This window comes from Leopardus geoffroyi, chromosome X (assembly GCF_018350155.1).
Source record: "Leopardus geoffroyi isolate Oge1 chromosome X, O.geoffroyi_Oge1_pat1.0, whole genome shotgun sequence".
Taxonomy (NCBI): domain Eukaryota; kingdom Metazoa; phylum Chordata; class Mammalia; order Carnivora; family Felidae; genus Leopardus; species Leopardus geoffroyi.
This window is the reverse complement of record NC_059343.1, coordinates 38,193,060-38,210,759: the sequence shown is the minus strand read 5'-3', so window position 1 is coordinate 38,210,759 and position 17,700 is coordinate 38,193,060.

The following is a 17,700-nucleotide window of genomic DNA, read 5'->3' as shown; positions in this document are numbered from 1 at the left end:
TTATTTTATTTAAAAAATTTTTTTTAATGTTTATTATTTATTTTTGAGAGAGAGAGACAGAGCACAAGTGAGGGATGGGCAGAGGGCGGGGGGGTGGGTGGGGTGGGGCGGAGACCCAGAATCTGAAGCAGGCTCCCAGCTCTGAGCTGTCAGCACAGAGCTCGACGTGGGGCTCGAATTCACGAACCACGAGATCATAATCTAAGCCGAAGTCGGACACTCAACTGACTGAGCCACCCAGAGGCCTCTCTTTCTTCCTCCTTTTAAAGATATAATGTCTTTTTGTCCATTCCAGGATCCCATCTATGTTACCACATCACACTTAGTTGTCTTGTCTACTTACTTAATCTCCTCTGATCTGTGATAGCTCCCAGGTAGGTCCTTTGCTTTAATGACCTTGACAGTTCTGAAGAGTATTGGTCAGGTATTTTTTAGAATATCCATCAATTTGGAGTTTTCTGGTGTTTGATTAGATTGGGGTTATGGGTTTTGGAGACAAAGACCACAGAAGTAAAGTGCCCTTATGTAAACATCATATTGAGGGTACATGGAATCAGCATAACATAACTTAATAATGTTAATCTTGGTTATCTGGCCAAAGCAGTGCTTGCCAAGTTTGTCCACCATGATGCTACTATGTTCCATTTCTGAACTCATATTTGTTAGAAGGAAGTCACCAAATCCAATCTACACTCAAGGGTGAAGGGATTATGTCCACATCCTGGAGGTGAGACCATCTCCATATGTTCTGCGGGAAGATTTGACCTTTGTGCCTCATATTTCTTCAATAATTTATTTACATATTATGAATTCATGCATATATACATATATTTTAATGTTTAGTTTTGAGAGAGAGAGAGAGACAGAGTGTGAGCAGGGGAGGGTCAGAGAGAGAGGGAGACACAGAGTGTGAAGCAGGTTCCAGGCTCTGAGCTGTCAGCACAGAGCCTGATGCAGGGCTTGAAAACAATGACGATGAGATCATGACCTGAGCCAAAGTCAGACATTTAACTGATTGAGACACCTAGGCACCCCTGGACTCATGTATATTCAGGGGCTTGATGTACAAATCGACAATGGACAGACGATATATACGAAAAACAAAAACGAAAGAAAACAGAATAAAAACAAACTCTGACCCACAAACTAACCCATTATCTACACTAATTAGCTTAGAAAGCCAGCCTGCTGTCTATACATCGGGCCTGCAGGAAGTCGATTTGCTATTTCCAGCAATAATTCAGGAAGCCAAATAACAATTCTTGCAACAGTCAGCCCTAAATGTCCAGGACTTGAGGAATAACTGCTAGCTGCCCTAATTTTTGTCCCTTCTCCTCATTTAGGACTAACCAGAGGAAGCCAACTGTGAATCCCTCACCCATCACAAAAGATGACCCACTTCTAGTTAGTCCACCTCCAGCCAAAGCACCCCTGAAGCCTCCCTCTTTTTTCCATATAAAGCTTTGCCACCTCTCCACCTGCCTTTGAATATATGCCAAGACGGTAGCACCCAAACACAAATCCAAGTGATGGTCGCCTCCCTTCGTATAGCCTTTACCTGTTCTCATTTGGTTCATCTCCATTTGTTTCCAGAATATTTATTTTTTACTTGGGTTATAACCCAGTATTACTTTATTCTATCACTCAATACGTTCCAGCTTTGGCCATCGGGAGCCCTTTCAGCTTGGCTCTTGTTTCACATAAACACGACCGATCCGTTTATTCCTTTGAGCACTTCCTTTCTTTCTATCAATACCGAATGTTTCAGGCTCAGCCTGTGTATTTCCTTTCTGAGTCCCAGAATCATGTATTTTTCCAAGGAGTCCTGGGTTTTTTTTTTTTTTTTTTTTTTTTTTTTATTAAAGAATGGTATTTGAAAAAAAAAATGTGGGCACTGACGGGCTGGCCTCGTAGCTACTGGGGTATCACTACTTCTAGGCCCTTCCAGGAGAATGAGCTGGCAAATATATGTACGTATACTACCCGTGTATATGTACACCCATGTATAATGATATTTCTCTCTGTTTGCATATACATTAAGCTAAACGTGAATTTGGATTAATGTCTGTAACTCTACTGCGGTGCCACAGGATTCGTTCTTGTCTTTCCATAGCTTCTTTTGAACCTTTTTCTCTGTTTGGTGAGGTATGACATGGCTCCAGGGTCATTTATTGACTTACATATTCAATCACAGTATATCCATAAAATTTTCGTTCTTCTTCACCCATACCCCTTGAGAAACACACTTACCTGCAAGAGCATCCTGTGCGTGTACGGTCTTTTTGCCTTCAACCTTACATTTTCCGGTCGCAACGCTATTTTCCAACATTACTCAGGTCTTCTTGTCCCCACACTTCTCATTGCGTTATAAATTAATGATAAAAGCTAGAATAATTTCTCATAATGTGAATTCCATCTGGGCATCCCTTGGCATTCTGGTTGATTTTTTTTTTTAACGTTTGCATACTTTACAAGTCAGTCTTTGTGATACACTTAGGGTTTTGACACATGCACAATACCATGTATCCACCATACAGAATGGCTGTGCCTCCCTAAAAATTCACCTATGCACTTCCTTTGTAGTTATCTATTCCCCCTTTTCTAAATATTGGTGTCCTTTGTTCTGTTTTTCATTGCTATATAGCTTTACCTTTTCCAGAATGTTCTATAAATGTTAATTATATACTATGTATCCTTTTGCATCTGGCTTCTTTCACTTAGCAAAATTTATTTATGACTCACGCATGTTGTTGTGTGAGTCAAGAATTCATTCCTTCTCGTCAGTGACGAGTATTCCATCGTATGGATGCACTAAAGTTTGCTTATCCATTGTCCTATGGAAGGGCATTTGGTCGCTTGCGGTTTTTAGAGATCGTGAAAAGCTGGTAAAGCACTTACGTGTAGGTTTGTGCATGAACATAAATTTCGATTCACTTGGCAATATCTAGGAGTGCAGTTGCGGGATCATAGTGCAGATCTACGTATGACTATATAAGTGCTGATCTGTCTTCCAAAGTGATGTTACTATTTGATTTCCCACTGGCAATGAACGAGAGGTCATGTTACTTTCCATCCTTGCTAACACTTTTATTGTCAGGGTTTTTTTTTTTTTTTTTTTTTTTTTTTAGCCATTCTAATGTATAGTAAGTCATTTTTTTTAAGTTTATTTATTTATTTTTGGAAGAGAGAGAGAGCACAAGCAGGCGTGGGGCTCGAACCCATGACCTGAGGGATAATGGCCTGCGTTAAAACCAACAGTCAGTTGCTTAACCACCCGAGCCACCCAGGGGCCCCAGTAATGTCATTATTTTAATGGTCATTTCCATAATGACAAATGATCCTGAACATCTTTTCATGTGCTTACTTATCTTACTTAAATTTTCCTTGATGAAGTATCTGTTCAACTCTTTGTTTTTATTTAAGTGGCTTGTTTCCTTATTGTTAAATTTTAAGAGCTCTTTTTATGTTCTGGATATGTCCTTTATCAGATATTTAATTTTCAAATATTTTCTCCCAATCTGTGTCTTGCTTCATTTTTTTTTTTTTAACATTTGTTTATTTTTGAGAAGAGAGAGAGCATGAGTTGGGGAGGAGAGAGAAAGAGGGAGACAGAATCTGAAACAGGCTCCGGGCTCTGAGCTGTCAGCGCAGAGCCCGACGCGGGGCTCGAACTCACGGACCGTTGAGGTCATGACCTGAGCCGAAGTTGGAGGCTTAGCCGACTGAGCCACCCAGGCACCCCTGTCTTGCTTCATTTTTAATTCTCTTAATAGTGTCTTTCAAACAGTAAAATTTTAATTAGTCGAAGTTCAATTTATTAAATTTTTCCTTTCATAGATAATGCTTGTGCTGTTGTATCTAAAATTTTATTGCCATAACCACGGTCACACAGATTTTCTCCTGTGCTTTCTTCTAGAAGTTTTATAGTTTTACATTTTACACTTAGTTCAGTGGTCCATTTTGGGTTATATTTGGCATATAGTGTGAGGTATGTGTTGTGGTTCGTGTTTTTGCATATGGACAGCCAATTGTTTAAGCAACATCTGTTGAAAAATGTATACTTTCTCCATTGAATTGCCTTTGAACTTTTGTCAAATCTACATTGACTGTATTTGGGTGGGCTTATTTCTGGGCTGTTCCACTGATCTCTGTGTTTACCTTTTTTGTCAGTAGTACACTTCTGTGAGTATTGTAGCTTTATAGTAAGAATTGAAATCTGGTAATGGGTATCCTTCCGCTTTGTTCTTTTTCAGATTTTCTGTGAGTATTCTAGTTTCTTTTTCTTTTCGTTGAAATCTTAGAATCAGCCTTTTGGAGTCTAAAAATGCTTTCTGTATTTTGATGAAGATTTTTCGTGGACTCTGGGTCTGGAGTTCTCTCTTATCCAGGAAGAGTGGACGCAGGGTTGAAATGAGAGAGAGGCTGATGTCCTGGAGGAGACAAGAGCCCAGAGTAGGGGTTCTTGCTCCGTTTTTATTAGGATCAGAGGGCTTGCAAGTGTGATGGATGTGCACAAAGGGACAATGAATCCGTGAACATTAATACTCATGGGTGTGAGAGAAAGGGGGTTTTGAAGATATGCGGTGTTAGGGATTTGGGTCAATACAAAACAAAATCCTAGTGCTGGACAGATGGTTGTTTACAGCAGACCTGAGGCACCACATCTGTTTGTCTAAACTTGCCTAGGGGACTAGAAAGAAAGACCATGCTACCTGAGGGTCAACAAGGCACCTTTCTTTTGCTAATTAGCTCCCCTCTGGGCAACTCTGCCCTGCTGTGGACTATAGCCCTCTTTAAGTGCTTATGTATTTTGGTCCTTCCTTCCTGTGAAAGCAGCTTTCTGCTGTTGTACTAAGTTGGGGGGCACTTCCGCCCCGAATACCTAATCTTCCTTTACCTCATCTTGGATGTTTTTATCCTGAGACTTTCTATTCCTATACCCATGTCGTCCTATACTGGGGGCCTTTGCCCTGTTGACCTAATCTGTTTTACCTAATCTTGGATGCGTTCTTCCTGTGGCTTTCTATTTCTTTATGCCTTGTCAACCCATCGGTGCAAACTCAGGGAATTCCTAAACTTATTCCCCACAAAAATTGTGCTGGATTTATAGATCAAATTAGGGAGAATTGGTATCTTTACAATACTGGGCCTTTCCAACTCATGAACTATGTATTTCTCCATTTATTTAGGGTTTCTTTGATTCCTCTCAATTGTTTTAGTTTTCAATGTACAGATCCTATAGAATATGTGTTGTTAGGTTTATACCTGCATTAGTCGGTGTTTAACCATGAAGCAAGATAAGTAGGAGGGTCTGTCTGTCTGTCTATCTATCTATCTGTCTGTCTATCTACTGAGATTTATTACAATGAATTGGCTCTTGTGGATGTGAGAGCTGGTCAGGAAGAGAAGGTCACCAGCAGTATGTTCACAAGTAAGCCTTCTTTCCTCTCTATCTCTCCTTCTCAAGCCTTAGCCTAGCTCTGTTTTTTTAATGTTTATTTATTTTTGAGAGAGAGAGAGAGACAGACAGACAGACAGAGCGTGAGTGGGGAAGGGGCAGAGAGACAGGGAGACACAGAATCTGAAGCAGGCTCCAGGCTAAGAGCTATCAGCATAGAGGCCGATCTGGGGCTCTAACCCACAAACCTTGAGATCGTGACCTCAGCCAAAATCGGATGCTTAACTGACTAAGCCACCCAGGTGCCCCGCCTTAGCCTACCTCTTAAGGCTTTTCCTGGGACTAAATTGGGGTCTCCTAGATTACCCAGAATAATCTCCCTTACTTAAAATCAACTGATTATGGACTTTAAATCTTTTCTTCTTCAAAGTGTATTTATTTAATTTTGAGAGAGATAGAGAGGCAGAGAGACAGTGAAAGAAAGAATCCCAAGCAGGTTCCACACCTTCAGAGTGGAACCTGATGAGGGGCTTGAACTCACAACCGGGGGATCATGACCTGAGCAGAAATCAAGAGTTGGACTGAGCCACACAGGTGCCCAGTATTTAAATCCTTACAATACTTTTATAGCAACAACTAGATGGAATCTCTGGGAACTGTAGGTTAGGCAAGGTGACACATCAGAAAATCTATTATAATACTTAAGCATTTCATTTTTAAATATTACAAATGGTGTGTAATTTTAATTTCAGTATTTTGTTTGTGGCATTTAAAGATACAACTTCCTGGGGTGCCTGGGTGGTTGATTCGGTTGAGCATCCGACTTTAGCTCAGGTCATGATCTCACAGCTCGTTAGTTCGAGCCCCACGTCGGGTTCTGTGCTGACAGCTCGGAGCCTGGAGCGTGCTTAGGATTCTGTGTCTCCCTCTCTCTCTCTGCCCCTAACCCACTCGCATTCTGTCTCTGTGTCTCTCAAAAATAAATAAACATTAAAGATACAACTTTCTGTTGTATATGGAACCTATATCCTGCAGCCTTGCTAAATTCGCTTAGTTACAGCAGGGTTTATTTGTAGATTCTTTAGGACTTTTGACATCATCAATTATATTGTCTCAAATAAAGAAAATTTTAGCTCTTCCTTTCCCATCTGCATGCCTTTTATTTCCCTTTTTTGTCTTTTTTGCATCTACTAGGACTTCTAGTACTCTGTGGAATTGGAGTGGTGAGAGAGAACATCCTTGCCTTGTATCTGATTTTAAAGGGATTGCATGAAGTATGATGTTAGGGGTAGTTCTTTTGTAGATTCACTATTAGATTTAGGACGTTTCTTTGTGTTTCTGGTTTGCTTTGTAGTGTCATGAATTGATGTTGTATTGTCTTGAATGCTTTTTCTATATTTATTTATATAATCAGATATCGTTTCTTATTTAGCCAGTTAATGTGGTGAATGCAATGATTGAGTTTCAAATATTGAACCAGCTTTGTATTCCTGTATGAACCACAGTTGGTTGTGCTATATTATCCATTTTATATATTGCTGGGTTTGATTTGGTAGTATTATTAATTTTTTAAGATTTTTATTTTTTTAAGTATTCTCTACACCCAATGTGGGACTTGAACTCATGACCTTGAGATCAAGAGTTGCATGCTTCACCGACCGAGCCAACCATGCACCAAAATAATTTGGTATTATTTTGAAGAATAGTTTTACATTCGTCATTCATGAGAGATACTGGTCTATAGTTTCCCTTTTCTGTAATGTATTTGTGTAGCTTAGGTATTAGATTAATTGCTTATCTCTTTTCAAAGTTTTTGTTAATGTTTATTTTAATTTTTAAGAGAGAGAGAGAGAGACAGACAGACAGACAGACAGACCATGAGCAAGAGAGGGGCAGAGAGAGACTGAGACACAGAATCCAAAGCAGGGCCAGGCTCTGAGCTGTCAGCACAGAGCCCAACACGGGGCTCAAACTCACGAACCGTGAGATCATGACCTGAGCCAAAGTTGGACACTTAACCAACTGAACCACCCAGGCACCCCAATGCTTTCCTCTTTTAGATGTCATCTTAATTCAGTAAAAGTTCAGATGTCAACTTAAAGAGCCTGAGGAGGTACTTGTCATTTTAAAAAATTAGTGTGGCAGGCATGTGAGGAGAAGCATTTTGAAGGGGAGTGGTTTATACTGACAGTCAGTGGGACCTTTTACTACTTCTTGGCACTCTTCTGCCTTTGGTGTGTGTTCTGTGTCTAAAAGCTTGCATCCTTGGGGCACTTGGGTGGCTTAGTTGCGTCATTACTCTTGTTCTCTTCATGCCGAAGTAATGTGACACATTGTGCTGTCTCAGCCTTGAATCCACCCCCCCCCCCCCCCCCCCCACCGCGTCTTTGCATGGTGACAACAAGATTGAAGGCCATTTCCTGGCGCCTGGGTGGCTCAGTCGGTTAAGCGTCCGACTTCGGCTCAGGTCTTGATCTCACAGTTCATGGGTTCAAGCCCTGCGTCGTGATCTGTGCTGATGGCTCAGAGTCTGGAGCCTGCTTCAGATTCTGTGTCTCCCTCTCTCTCTCTGCCCCTCCCTGCTCACGCTCTGTCTCTCAAAAATTAATAAATAAAGATTGAAAGAAAAAATTACAAAAAAAAGAAATAATCGAAGGCCATTTCAAAGTTCAAATCTTCTGAAAAATCCTACTGGACATTTCTTACAGGTAATTAGCCTGTCCTCTGGACCCATAGAGCACTGAATTTTTGTGTCTTTGTTCACACATGAGTTTCTTTTGCTAGAATTGAAATTTCTTAATTGTGGGAGACAAATTTTCTTCATTTTGGTTTCCCTAGCACTATATTGGTATGTAACAAGTGCTTCACAAATATTTGTAGAATAAATTAGATAACTACTTAAACTTACGCTTCTAGTACATCTAGTCTGTATTGAATTTACATATCTGTGTATGCAATGTGCATATTATTTCCTTTTATTGTCAACCCATTTCATGAACATGTTGGGGCTCCTGGGTGGCTCAGTCAGTTGAGCTTCTGACTCTTGCCTTAAGCTCAGGTCATGATGCCACAGTTTGTGAGATTAAGCTCTTTCTCCCTCTCGCTCTGCGTCTCCCCCACAAAAGAAAGAAATAAACTTAAAAAACAGATGCTTCTAGAAAGGGAATCTAATTTCCAGCACATAGGCAAGAGCCAGCAGGGGAAGCCTGTAACTTTCATTAGAGAGCCCTCAGGCACACCTACATGAGCTCTTTGAGTGATATCACAGTCTTCTCTGGATGGGAAGTATTTATTGTCTGCATTACATGGATATGGGAAATGAAGATTTAGGCGCATTAAAGTATCCACCCATGTTTTGCACCTGTGTCCGTCCAAATACGAACCAAGGCAAAGGCCACTATATTAATAGTGAAGAATGACTTTACAGTCCTCTTTCTGTCACTCCCCCTAACCCTGGTTGTTCAACTTTGGTCACTGATGCCCATGCTGCATGGTCAAAATGGTCACATGGGACACTGTCACTGAGCACTAGGCTCCAGGGTAAAACTGCATTGAGAAGCCCTGATTTGTCATCCAAGAGTGTACATTTTGCTGATCTTTGCTCCAGGAGAAAGTCACAAAAAGCATCGATTTGAAAATAAGAAAAGAAAGGGTCTGTGGATCAGAAACCCTTAATCTGATCTATGGTCCAGGAGTTATGACTGACATGGTGATTTGGATCCCCAGAGGTTTTCAAAGATTAAAGGGGAAAGTATGTTTGACCAAAGGAGAACAAGATACATAGAAAAGTGTTTAGTGCAAATGACTAGGAAATTGAGTAGACTGAGACAACCAGTACTTAGGATGCACCATGTGACGTGACCAAAGTTATGCTGACAGAGCATCCAGAAGTAGGAGGCATCTGACTTCCTTTTTTCTAATGGCCATTGTCTACATCTGTGCGATCTGTGTGTTGCACCATGGTGGCCGCCTAAAGGCCTTAGTTGGGGCTGAATTGTCTGCCTCTAGGATGGAGAACAGGTTTTTTTCCTACTGTATCCACCTAGAAGGGCATCTTTTTCTAATTTGCACAATGGCCCAATTTCTGTTTTCTTTCTTTCTTCCTTTCTTTCTTTCTTTCTTTCTTTCTTTCTTTCTTTCTTTCTCTCTTTCTCTCTTTCTTTCTCTCTCTCTTTCTTTCTTTCTTTCTTTCTTTTTTTTTTTAATGTTTATTTATTTTTGAGAGAGAGAGAGACAGATCTTGAGCCAGGGTTGGGGCAGAGAGAGAGGGAGACACAGAATCCGAAGCAGGCTCCAGACTCTCAGGTGTCAGCACAGATCTCCACTCCTGGCTCTAGCTCACCAGCTGTGAGGTCATGACCTGAGCCAAAGTAGACACTTAACCCATTGAGCCTCCCAGGTCCGCCCCCCCCCCCCCCCTTTTGGTAATAGCACCACCTTACTTTTCCCTTGGAACTATCCCCCAGCATGTGTCATGGGGCTGGTCAGATTTTATGTTGTGCTGGTCCAAATGCTCCCACCCTAGGGGTTCACTCATGAGCCCCGCTGGGTGAATAGGGCTGTCCTGGGATTTGCAATTTGAGACTGGTGGCACAGGGTCGGGGGTGTTTAAAGCTGATTTATTGTGTAGCTGGAGCTGGGATTAAACTTTTGCTGCTGAGATCCTCAGAGCCCCCTGGCTCCCTTGCTTCCTGAGTTCTAAAACTTTACCAATTCCTTTCACCCTTTCAGTCAAAACGAGGATGGCTGTAGAGGGAAACTATGGCTCAAAGAAAGATTCTTGTTGATCAACAAATAGAAAGGAGACCAGAATCTGAGCTATTTGAGGTTTTAGCCCTCAAAAGTAATATTAATTCAGCTGTTCTTTCAACAACTACCGAGTTTTTTTTATTTTCAATTCTCAGTAGGCATTTTTTACCCTTTCAAGTTTGTGAATCTGTGTTTTTTTTAAAAGTTTTTTAACGTTTATTCATTTCTCAGAGACAGAGAGACAGATTGTGAGTGGGGGATGGGCAGGGAGAGAGAGAGAGAGAGGGAGACACAAAATCTGAAATAGGCTCCAGGCTCTGAGCTGTCAGCACAGATCCCGATGCAGGGCTTGAACTCATGGACCGCGAGATCATGACCTGAGCCGATGTCAGATGCTTTACCAACTGAACCACCCAGGTACCCCTTTATTTCATTTATTTTATATGAGAGAGAGTGAGCAAGCAGGGGAGGTGGCCAACGGGAGAAAGAGAGAATCTTAGACAGGATCCATGTTCAGCTTGGAGCCCGATGGGGGGCTCCGTCTCGGGATCCTGAGATCATGACCTGAACCAAAATCAAGAGTTAGATGCTTATTTGGTGGAGTGTCTGACTCTTGATTTCAGCTCAGGTTATGATGTCACAGTTTGTGGGTTCCATGCCCCATGTCAGGCTCTGCACCGACAACAGAGAGCGGACCTTGCTTTGGATTCTCTCTCTTTCTCTGCTCCTCGTCTGCTTGCTATCTCTCTCTCTCTCTCTCTCTGTCTCTCTCTCTCAAAATAAATAAATAAACTTAAAAACAACAACAACCAACAACAGCTAGTATGTTACATGTAAGGGAGTGTTTCTTATTTTTTCCGGACATACCATTGTACGTTTAATATATCTTATAATCAACAGTATCTGACGGACCGAGTGTCAGTAACTGGTGCCTCACATAACTGAAATTGAAGGTTTTCTTGGGCAGTCCCATCAAGGCCGGCACCGAAGGAGATGTGGTTTAAGGTGAAGCCTCAGCACGAATCTATCCCAGCTTATTGGTACTTTTATATTTTAGCAATTTCCCTGTCTTCAGCAAGAATCTGCTGGCAGTGTTCTGCCCATCCTTCTGGTAGTTCATAGGTATATGAACTCTACTCAGAATTGTTTATTCTCATTCTATAGAGATGAATGCTAGGAGGCTGAATAACCCTGCTCTCTACAGGCTCCAGAGTAACATTCTACTCAGTCGAGGGTTACACGCTCTGTATGAGCTATCCTCGGTTTTCAGTCCGAGTTTGCAAGGCTGCCTTGAGGACATTTCTAACTCTGGGTTAGATGCCGTATCTGGCAGAGTGTGAGCTTTGATCAATAAGCCACAGGTTTGCTTTCTAGAAAGTTTGACCCTCCCTTTAAACAATTTCTGAAATCAAGATGCTTCATAGAGCAGGTCTAAAAATTGTCAAGTAACTTCTAAATAAACCCCATTCTTTTACTTGAAAATTAATTTTACTTTTTACTTAAAAAGCATTGTTCCTTCTCTTTGAGAATGAGTTGTTTTTTTTTTAAGTTTATCTTGGGGTGGGGGGGAGTGAGAGAGAGACAGAAAATGAGAGAGCACAAGTGGGGGGGACAGAGAAAAGAGAGGGAGACAGGATCCGAAGCAGGCTCTGTGCTACCAGCACATAGCCCGCCGAAGGGCTCAAACTCAAGAACCATGAGATCATGTCCTGAGCCAAAGTTGGATGCCTCACCGACTGAGCCACCCAGGCGCCCCAAGAATGAGTTTTTAAAATTTTTTAAATTTATTTTTTATAGTTTAAATTCTTAAAATTATTTATTTATTTTTGAGAGACAGAGTGAGACCGAGCGTGAACGGGAGAAGGGCAGAGAGAGAGGGAGACACAACTAATTCAAAGCAGGCTCCAGGCTCCAAGCAAGCGGTCAGCACAGAGGTCGACGCGGGCCTTGAACCCATGAACTGTGAGATCATGACCTGAGCCGAAGTGGGATGCTCACCCAACTGAGCCACCCAGGCGCCCCAGAATGAGTTTTTTTTTTTAAAATGAGATATAAATTCATGCCATGGTCACGTTATGTGCAGTATGCAATCACTGTAGTAAAAACTAAGAGAGTCAGAAAGTTAGAAATAAGGGCAGATGTGGGGAAAGAACTCATGGTTTTCTAAGTCTCTTAACTACTGTGGACCTTGTATAAAGACAGGGATGGTGGTTGACCTGTCTGACCCTCAGTGTCATGGGAAGTATTAGAGACAGTGCTTTGGAAACTTACCCGCTCTACAAATCCAAGCTGTTATTATTACAGCTGGTTGTTCAGGCTGAAAGGAATTTTATCTCAGAATAAAACAATTTCAAGCAGGCCGACACCACAAATTAGGCATTCCCACAGCCATCACTGAACCTGACAGCAAACAGAATATAGAAGCAGGGCCCGCCATGAAAATATTGAGCCAAATCAATTATTAATTGACAGGTATGTATGAAATGTTTGGTTTTGAATTACTGATGGTAGATCTCAAGGAAGTCAAGGCAGAAGGCCACCTTACCTCTCCAGAATGTGAAGGTGAGTGGTTGAGGGAAAAAAAAAGAAAAAGGTACATGCCCACGGGCACAGAACTCAGTGAGACCCAAAGGAAATCAGGCAGAGGTGTGTTAAACTACATTATAATGTATATTTAACCATTCAGCAGTCCCTTGGCTCCATGCCCAGTTTACAAAAATGACTGAGGTAAAATAGTTGTCCAGGAAGGAGAAGTTCAGAATTAAGTGATTTAGCATCAGGGAAGTAAGCACTAAACCCTAATACCTTAAGTTTCTTATATAATGCCGTATGTTTCATTTTGAGAGAGAGAGCAAGTATGCGTGTGTGCAGGGGCGAGTTGGGGAGGGGCAGAGAGGGAGGGGGACCGAGAATCCGAAGTGGGCTCCTGGTTGACAGTAGAGATCCTGATGCGGGGCCTGAACTCATGAACCCTGAGATCAAGACCTGAGTTGAAGTCCGAGGGTTAACGGACAGAGCCACCCAGGCGCCCCTATCACACCATATGTTTAAACTGCATTTTGAAAGTAACAGTTTATGAGACAAAATAGACTCGAGGCATACCACCCAAAACTTATGGCAAATATTAGCCAGAGAACTATCAAAAATAAGTGTGCGAGACTAATAACACACTGGCACAGAGAAATCTGCACGGACACGTGTACCCGGCGTTACAGTCTTGTCAACCTTTTGCTCCCTGGAACATTGGAGTTTCTATTTCCTCCTCCAACGTTGGCCCTAGAGAACTGTTTCATCCAACATTATATTGCATCAAAATTAAACATTTCATCCAGCATGTAGACTTCTTCATCACTTTCTATCAACCTGAAGGGAAATGAATGCCTTTGCAGCTTCTGTACCTGCCTTCAGAACTACTGCATTAGAGCAATTCCTGAAGTCACTGAGCCACTTGTACTAAAGGAATTGCCTTCTGTAGGATTTTTAGGTTTTTTTCTTAAGGTCTTCATGTATTGCTACATCTTCCCTGTTCCGTGTGGAAAAAACTCATTTCCAGTTGCTCAAAGCATTACATGCAGAAGTCGTGGTCTGTGTATGCTTTTTTCCATGAGGGACAGCTACATGTTTTGTGGGTTCTGAAGTTCATATAATTTGGAGGGCTTCCCTTCAAGAATATCAAATTTTACTTTATTTTATCTTATTGTCTTATATTATTTTATCTCATCTCATTTCATTTCATCTTATTTATTTTGAGAGAAAGGGTGTGAGAGCAAGGCAGGGGCAAAAAGAGAGGGGGAGAGAGAATCCCAAGCAGGCTCTGCACTGTCAGTGAGGAGCCCTGTGTGGGGCTCGAACTCATGGACTGCAAGATCGTGACCTGAGCCGAAGTCGAACGCTTGATTGACTGAGCCACCCAGGTGCCCCAAGAATGTCATATTTTATATGAAATTAAATAACAAGGTGTTTAATAGGAAAAATGTCAGTGACTCTGGAAGTGAGTGGAATCTTTAAGACACAAGGCAGAAGGAAGTATACATAAACACTACTCCACTTGATGACATTGTTTCTTATTTCAGAAATCATTCTGAAATCATGATACTTGTAGGCTAGAATTGAACAATTATGTAAATGGATCACCACTGTTAGGAGCCAGATGTCTGTTGGAATGGGAAGTTACACATAATCAAGGGGAGGGAGGCTAGAATGATCTATGGAGACATCGGTTTGAACTGGTGTTTACCTTAATATAGACACAGGTGGCTACATATAGAAATATTAAATTAATTATAGCCACATGTACTTTCTTATTCTGTCCGAGGATTGTAGACATAAAACACCCTAACATCAACACATACACTTGGAGCAAAGATCTTGGGTTTTAAGACCGTCCTCAATAAAAGGAATTAAGACTCTTCAGAGAAATTATTCTAGAACGTGAGTAAGAAATATACAAGATGAGCCTACAGCATGTTGTAGTGACGGAGAGAAAAAAAGTGCTCAAAAACAGACACACACCCACACACACACACACACACACACTAATGGTTTTACTGTCAAAGGGACACAGAAGAAAGTGAAAGTACTCTCCTCCGTGGACAAAGCCAGAACACTTTGAGCCACCAATTAAGTGAAATAGAATTGAGCTGAGAGTATAAAAGAACTATCCCTGAGTCCATAATGCTACAAATACATGACTGTATAAATAAGTAAATGGGGGAGAATTGATAAACGTATGCAGAAAGTTTCATTAATGTATGTAGGTACCCTTCCCTCTGCGATGTGGCTGTAACTCCCCACTCCTTCTGCATGGACTGCGTGTAGTCACTTTCTTCTAAAGATTACAGTAGGAAAAAAGGGAAAAGGAGGTAACTTTATAGTCAAGAAACCTGACAAATTCTACCTCAGCCAGGAGATGAAGGTTAATATCGTGAGTGATAAGTCATGTCGATAGTATTGAATCTTGATGCGATGTGATGAGAATGTCACTTTATTTCTGTGGTCTTTCTCTCCAAAACTCATAACCCCTGTCTACCCTTGATCCTAGCCAAAAGGCTGATTAGCGATCATAACCCCTGTCTATTCATTAGAAAAACATCAGACAGATCTCAATTGAGAGACATTCTATTTGACCAGTACTCCCCAAAACTGTCGAGGTCATCAAAAACAGAGTCTGACAAATATCATATGATTTCGCTCATCTGTGGAATTTGAGGAAAAAAAAGCACATGAACATAGGGGAAGGGATAAAAAAAATGAGAAAGGGAACCAAACCATAAGAGACTCTTAACTACAGAGAACAAAACTGAGGGTTGACCGAAGGAGGTGAGAGATGGGCTAGACAAGTGATGGCCATTAAGGAGGGCACTGGTGATGAGCACTGGGTGTTCTATGTAAGTGAAGAATCGCTCATTTCTAGTCAGTTTTACCATATATGTTAACTAGGATTTAAATAAAAACTTGAAATAAAAAAACAACATGACAAACAACATAAAACCGGAGTCTGAGGAAGTGTTACAGTCAAGAGAAGCCTAAGGAAACGTGTCAACTTAATGTAATTGTGGCTAAATAAAATTCTCAAAATGACAAAATTGTAGGGATGGAGAAAAAAGCAGTATCTGGCAAGGTTGGGAGTGTTGGGGGGAGGGGGGGGCTGGGAGTGAATCTAAAGAGGTGGCACTACGGATGCCTGTGTGGCTCAGTAGGTTGAGCGTCCAGCTTTGGCTCAGGTCATGATCTCACGGTTTCTGAGTTCGAGTCCCGCGTTGGGCTCTGTCCTGACAGCTCAGAGCCTGGAGCCTGTTTCAGATTCTGTGTCTCCCTCTCTCTCTGCCCCTCCCCCATTCACACTGTCTGTGTCTCTCTCTTTCAAAAATAAATAAACATTAAAAAAAATAGGTCGCACTAGGCAGGTCTTTGAGATATTGGAATGGTTCTGTATCTTGATTGTGGTCATCGTTGTATGAATCTACACATGTGATGAGATGATACAGAACTATATGGACCTTTATTTTACTATCCCTTTATTACCTAGCATAAGTTGATACAGTGGGCAGTAGGACTATGCCTGCAAGCCACTCCTATGCTGTATTGCATGTTATACTAGGACTATCAGCATTAACTTGGTCACATTGCCCACTGCACCCATGTTGCCCACTCTCCATAATCTACATATATCTCCAACTCGCTTTTCCCTTGGCTGGGTACCAGGATGCCTGCATTCATTTTAATGCCTCATGGACTCATGGGCATGTTATAATATCTCCTTGCCAGTTCTGCAAATATTCCCACGGGAACACAATGTTAGGGTTCTTCCTAGGGTCTGGGAAGGGGCCCATGTAATTGAGGGTCCCTAAATCTTAGCTTCATTAGCTTCCCGGCAAATCTACTTCTGCATTCCATGTTGTACTGGTGTCATCCCACTATTAATCATGTATGAACCCAGCTCACAAAGAGGGTTGTTGTGGTGCAGCCGATAATACTGCTGTGTATGATAAATGCTGTAGCATTGAAGGAAGAGTCAGATTTTGGCCAGAGTGCTAAGGGGTCAGGGGTGTGAAATCTAGAGAGAAGAAACCGCAGTTGAAAACCCTCCCCAATCTCAGGGCTTTGACTTTGGAGAGGCAAAGCAGAATGGGAAAGCTCCAAGTCAAGGGGATGTCTTTGTTAGCCCCATGGCTCTCAGAAAGAGATTTGTGAACCATCCAGAAAAGGAAATACCGGGATGGAACCACATGGCTTCTCCACTTGTGAATGTGAAGCTCCGAGATACTCCCTTACACTTCTGCAGCCCTGGATGCCTGGAACCCGGAGCCCAGCCTGTCTGAAATTTGGAAAAAGGCCACTTCCACGTCCTTCTGGAGGGAGTCATGGCAGGGACGTCTGCTCCATTTTACCTCCCTAGGAAAGGAGGAGGGAATATGGTCTATCCCGAAGCAACCCTATTCAGTGTTATTCTCCTGGCAACTACGTGTAGAAAGTTCAACTGGATGGTAACTCCGTTCGGTTAAATCTGAGGTTTCAAAATGTAGCGTTCATCGGGATCACCCAAGGTGCTTGTTTGAAAGGAATCATGTGGGCAACCGCAGGGATAGCGAGGCAGGGGGGTGCGTGGGTTTCGTTCTGAAAAACACTGAGCTTCTGTCCTTCGGGTGAGACTGGCATTGGGGACTACTTGATTCTTTTCTTTCTTTCTTTTTTTTTTTTGATAGTTGCCTTCTATCTAGATTGCTGGAGGGGAAAAGACTAATTAAAAACGTGGCCCCCTACTTATCTTGCTTCGGTAATTGCTCTGCAAAAGCACAGATGATGTAATGGTCCGGTCCCTTGGGGTTTTCGCCTACCCTTTCTGAAGTCCCCTCTGATGGAGGGCTCCTTGGTCCTGAGACAGGATCACCCTTTCCTCCAGGGGGTGGGGGGCAGGGCAGGTCTGCAGCACCCAGGGGCTGGCACACACTTCTCTGCTCTTTCCTTAACTGTCTGCCCTCCTGCACCTGAGCCACAAATGCCAATTAGGAACAGATGTAAACAGCATATGCCTGAGTGTACAAGCCGTCTGT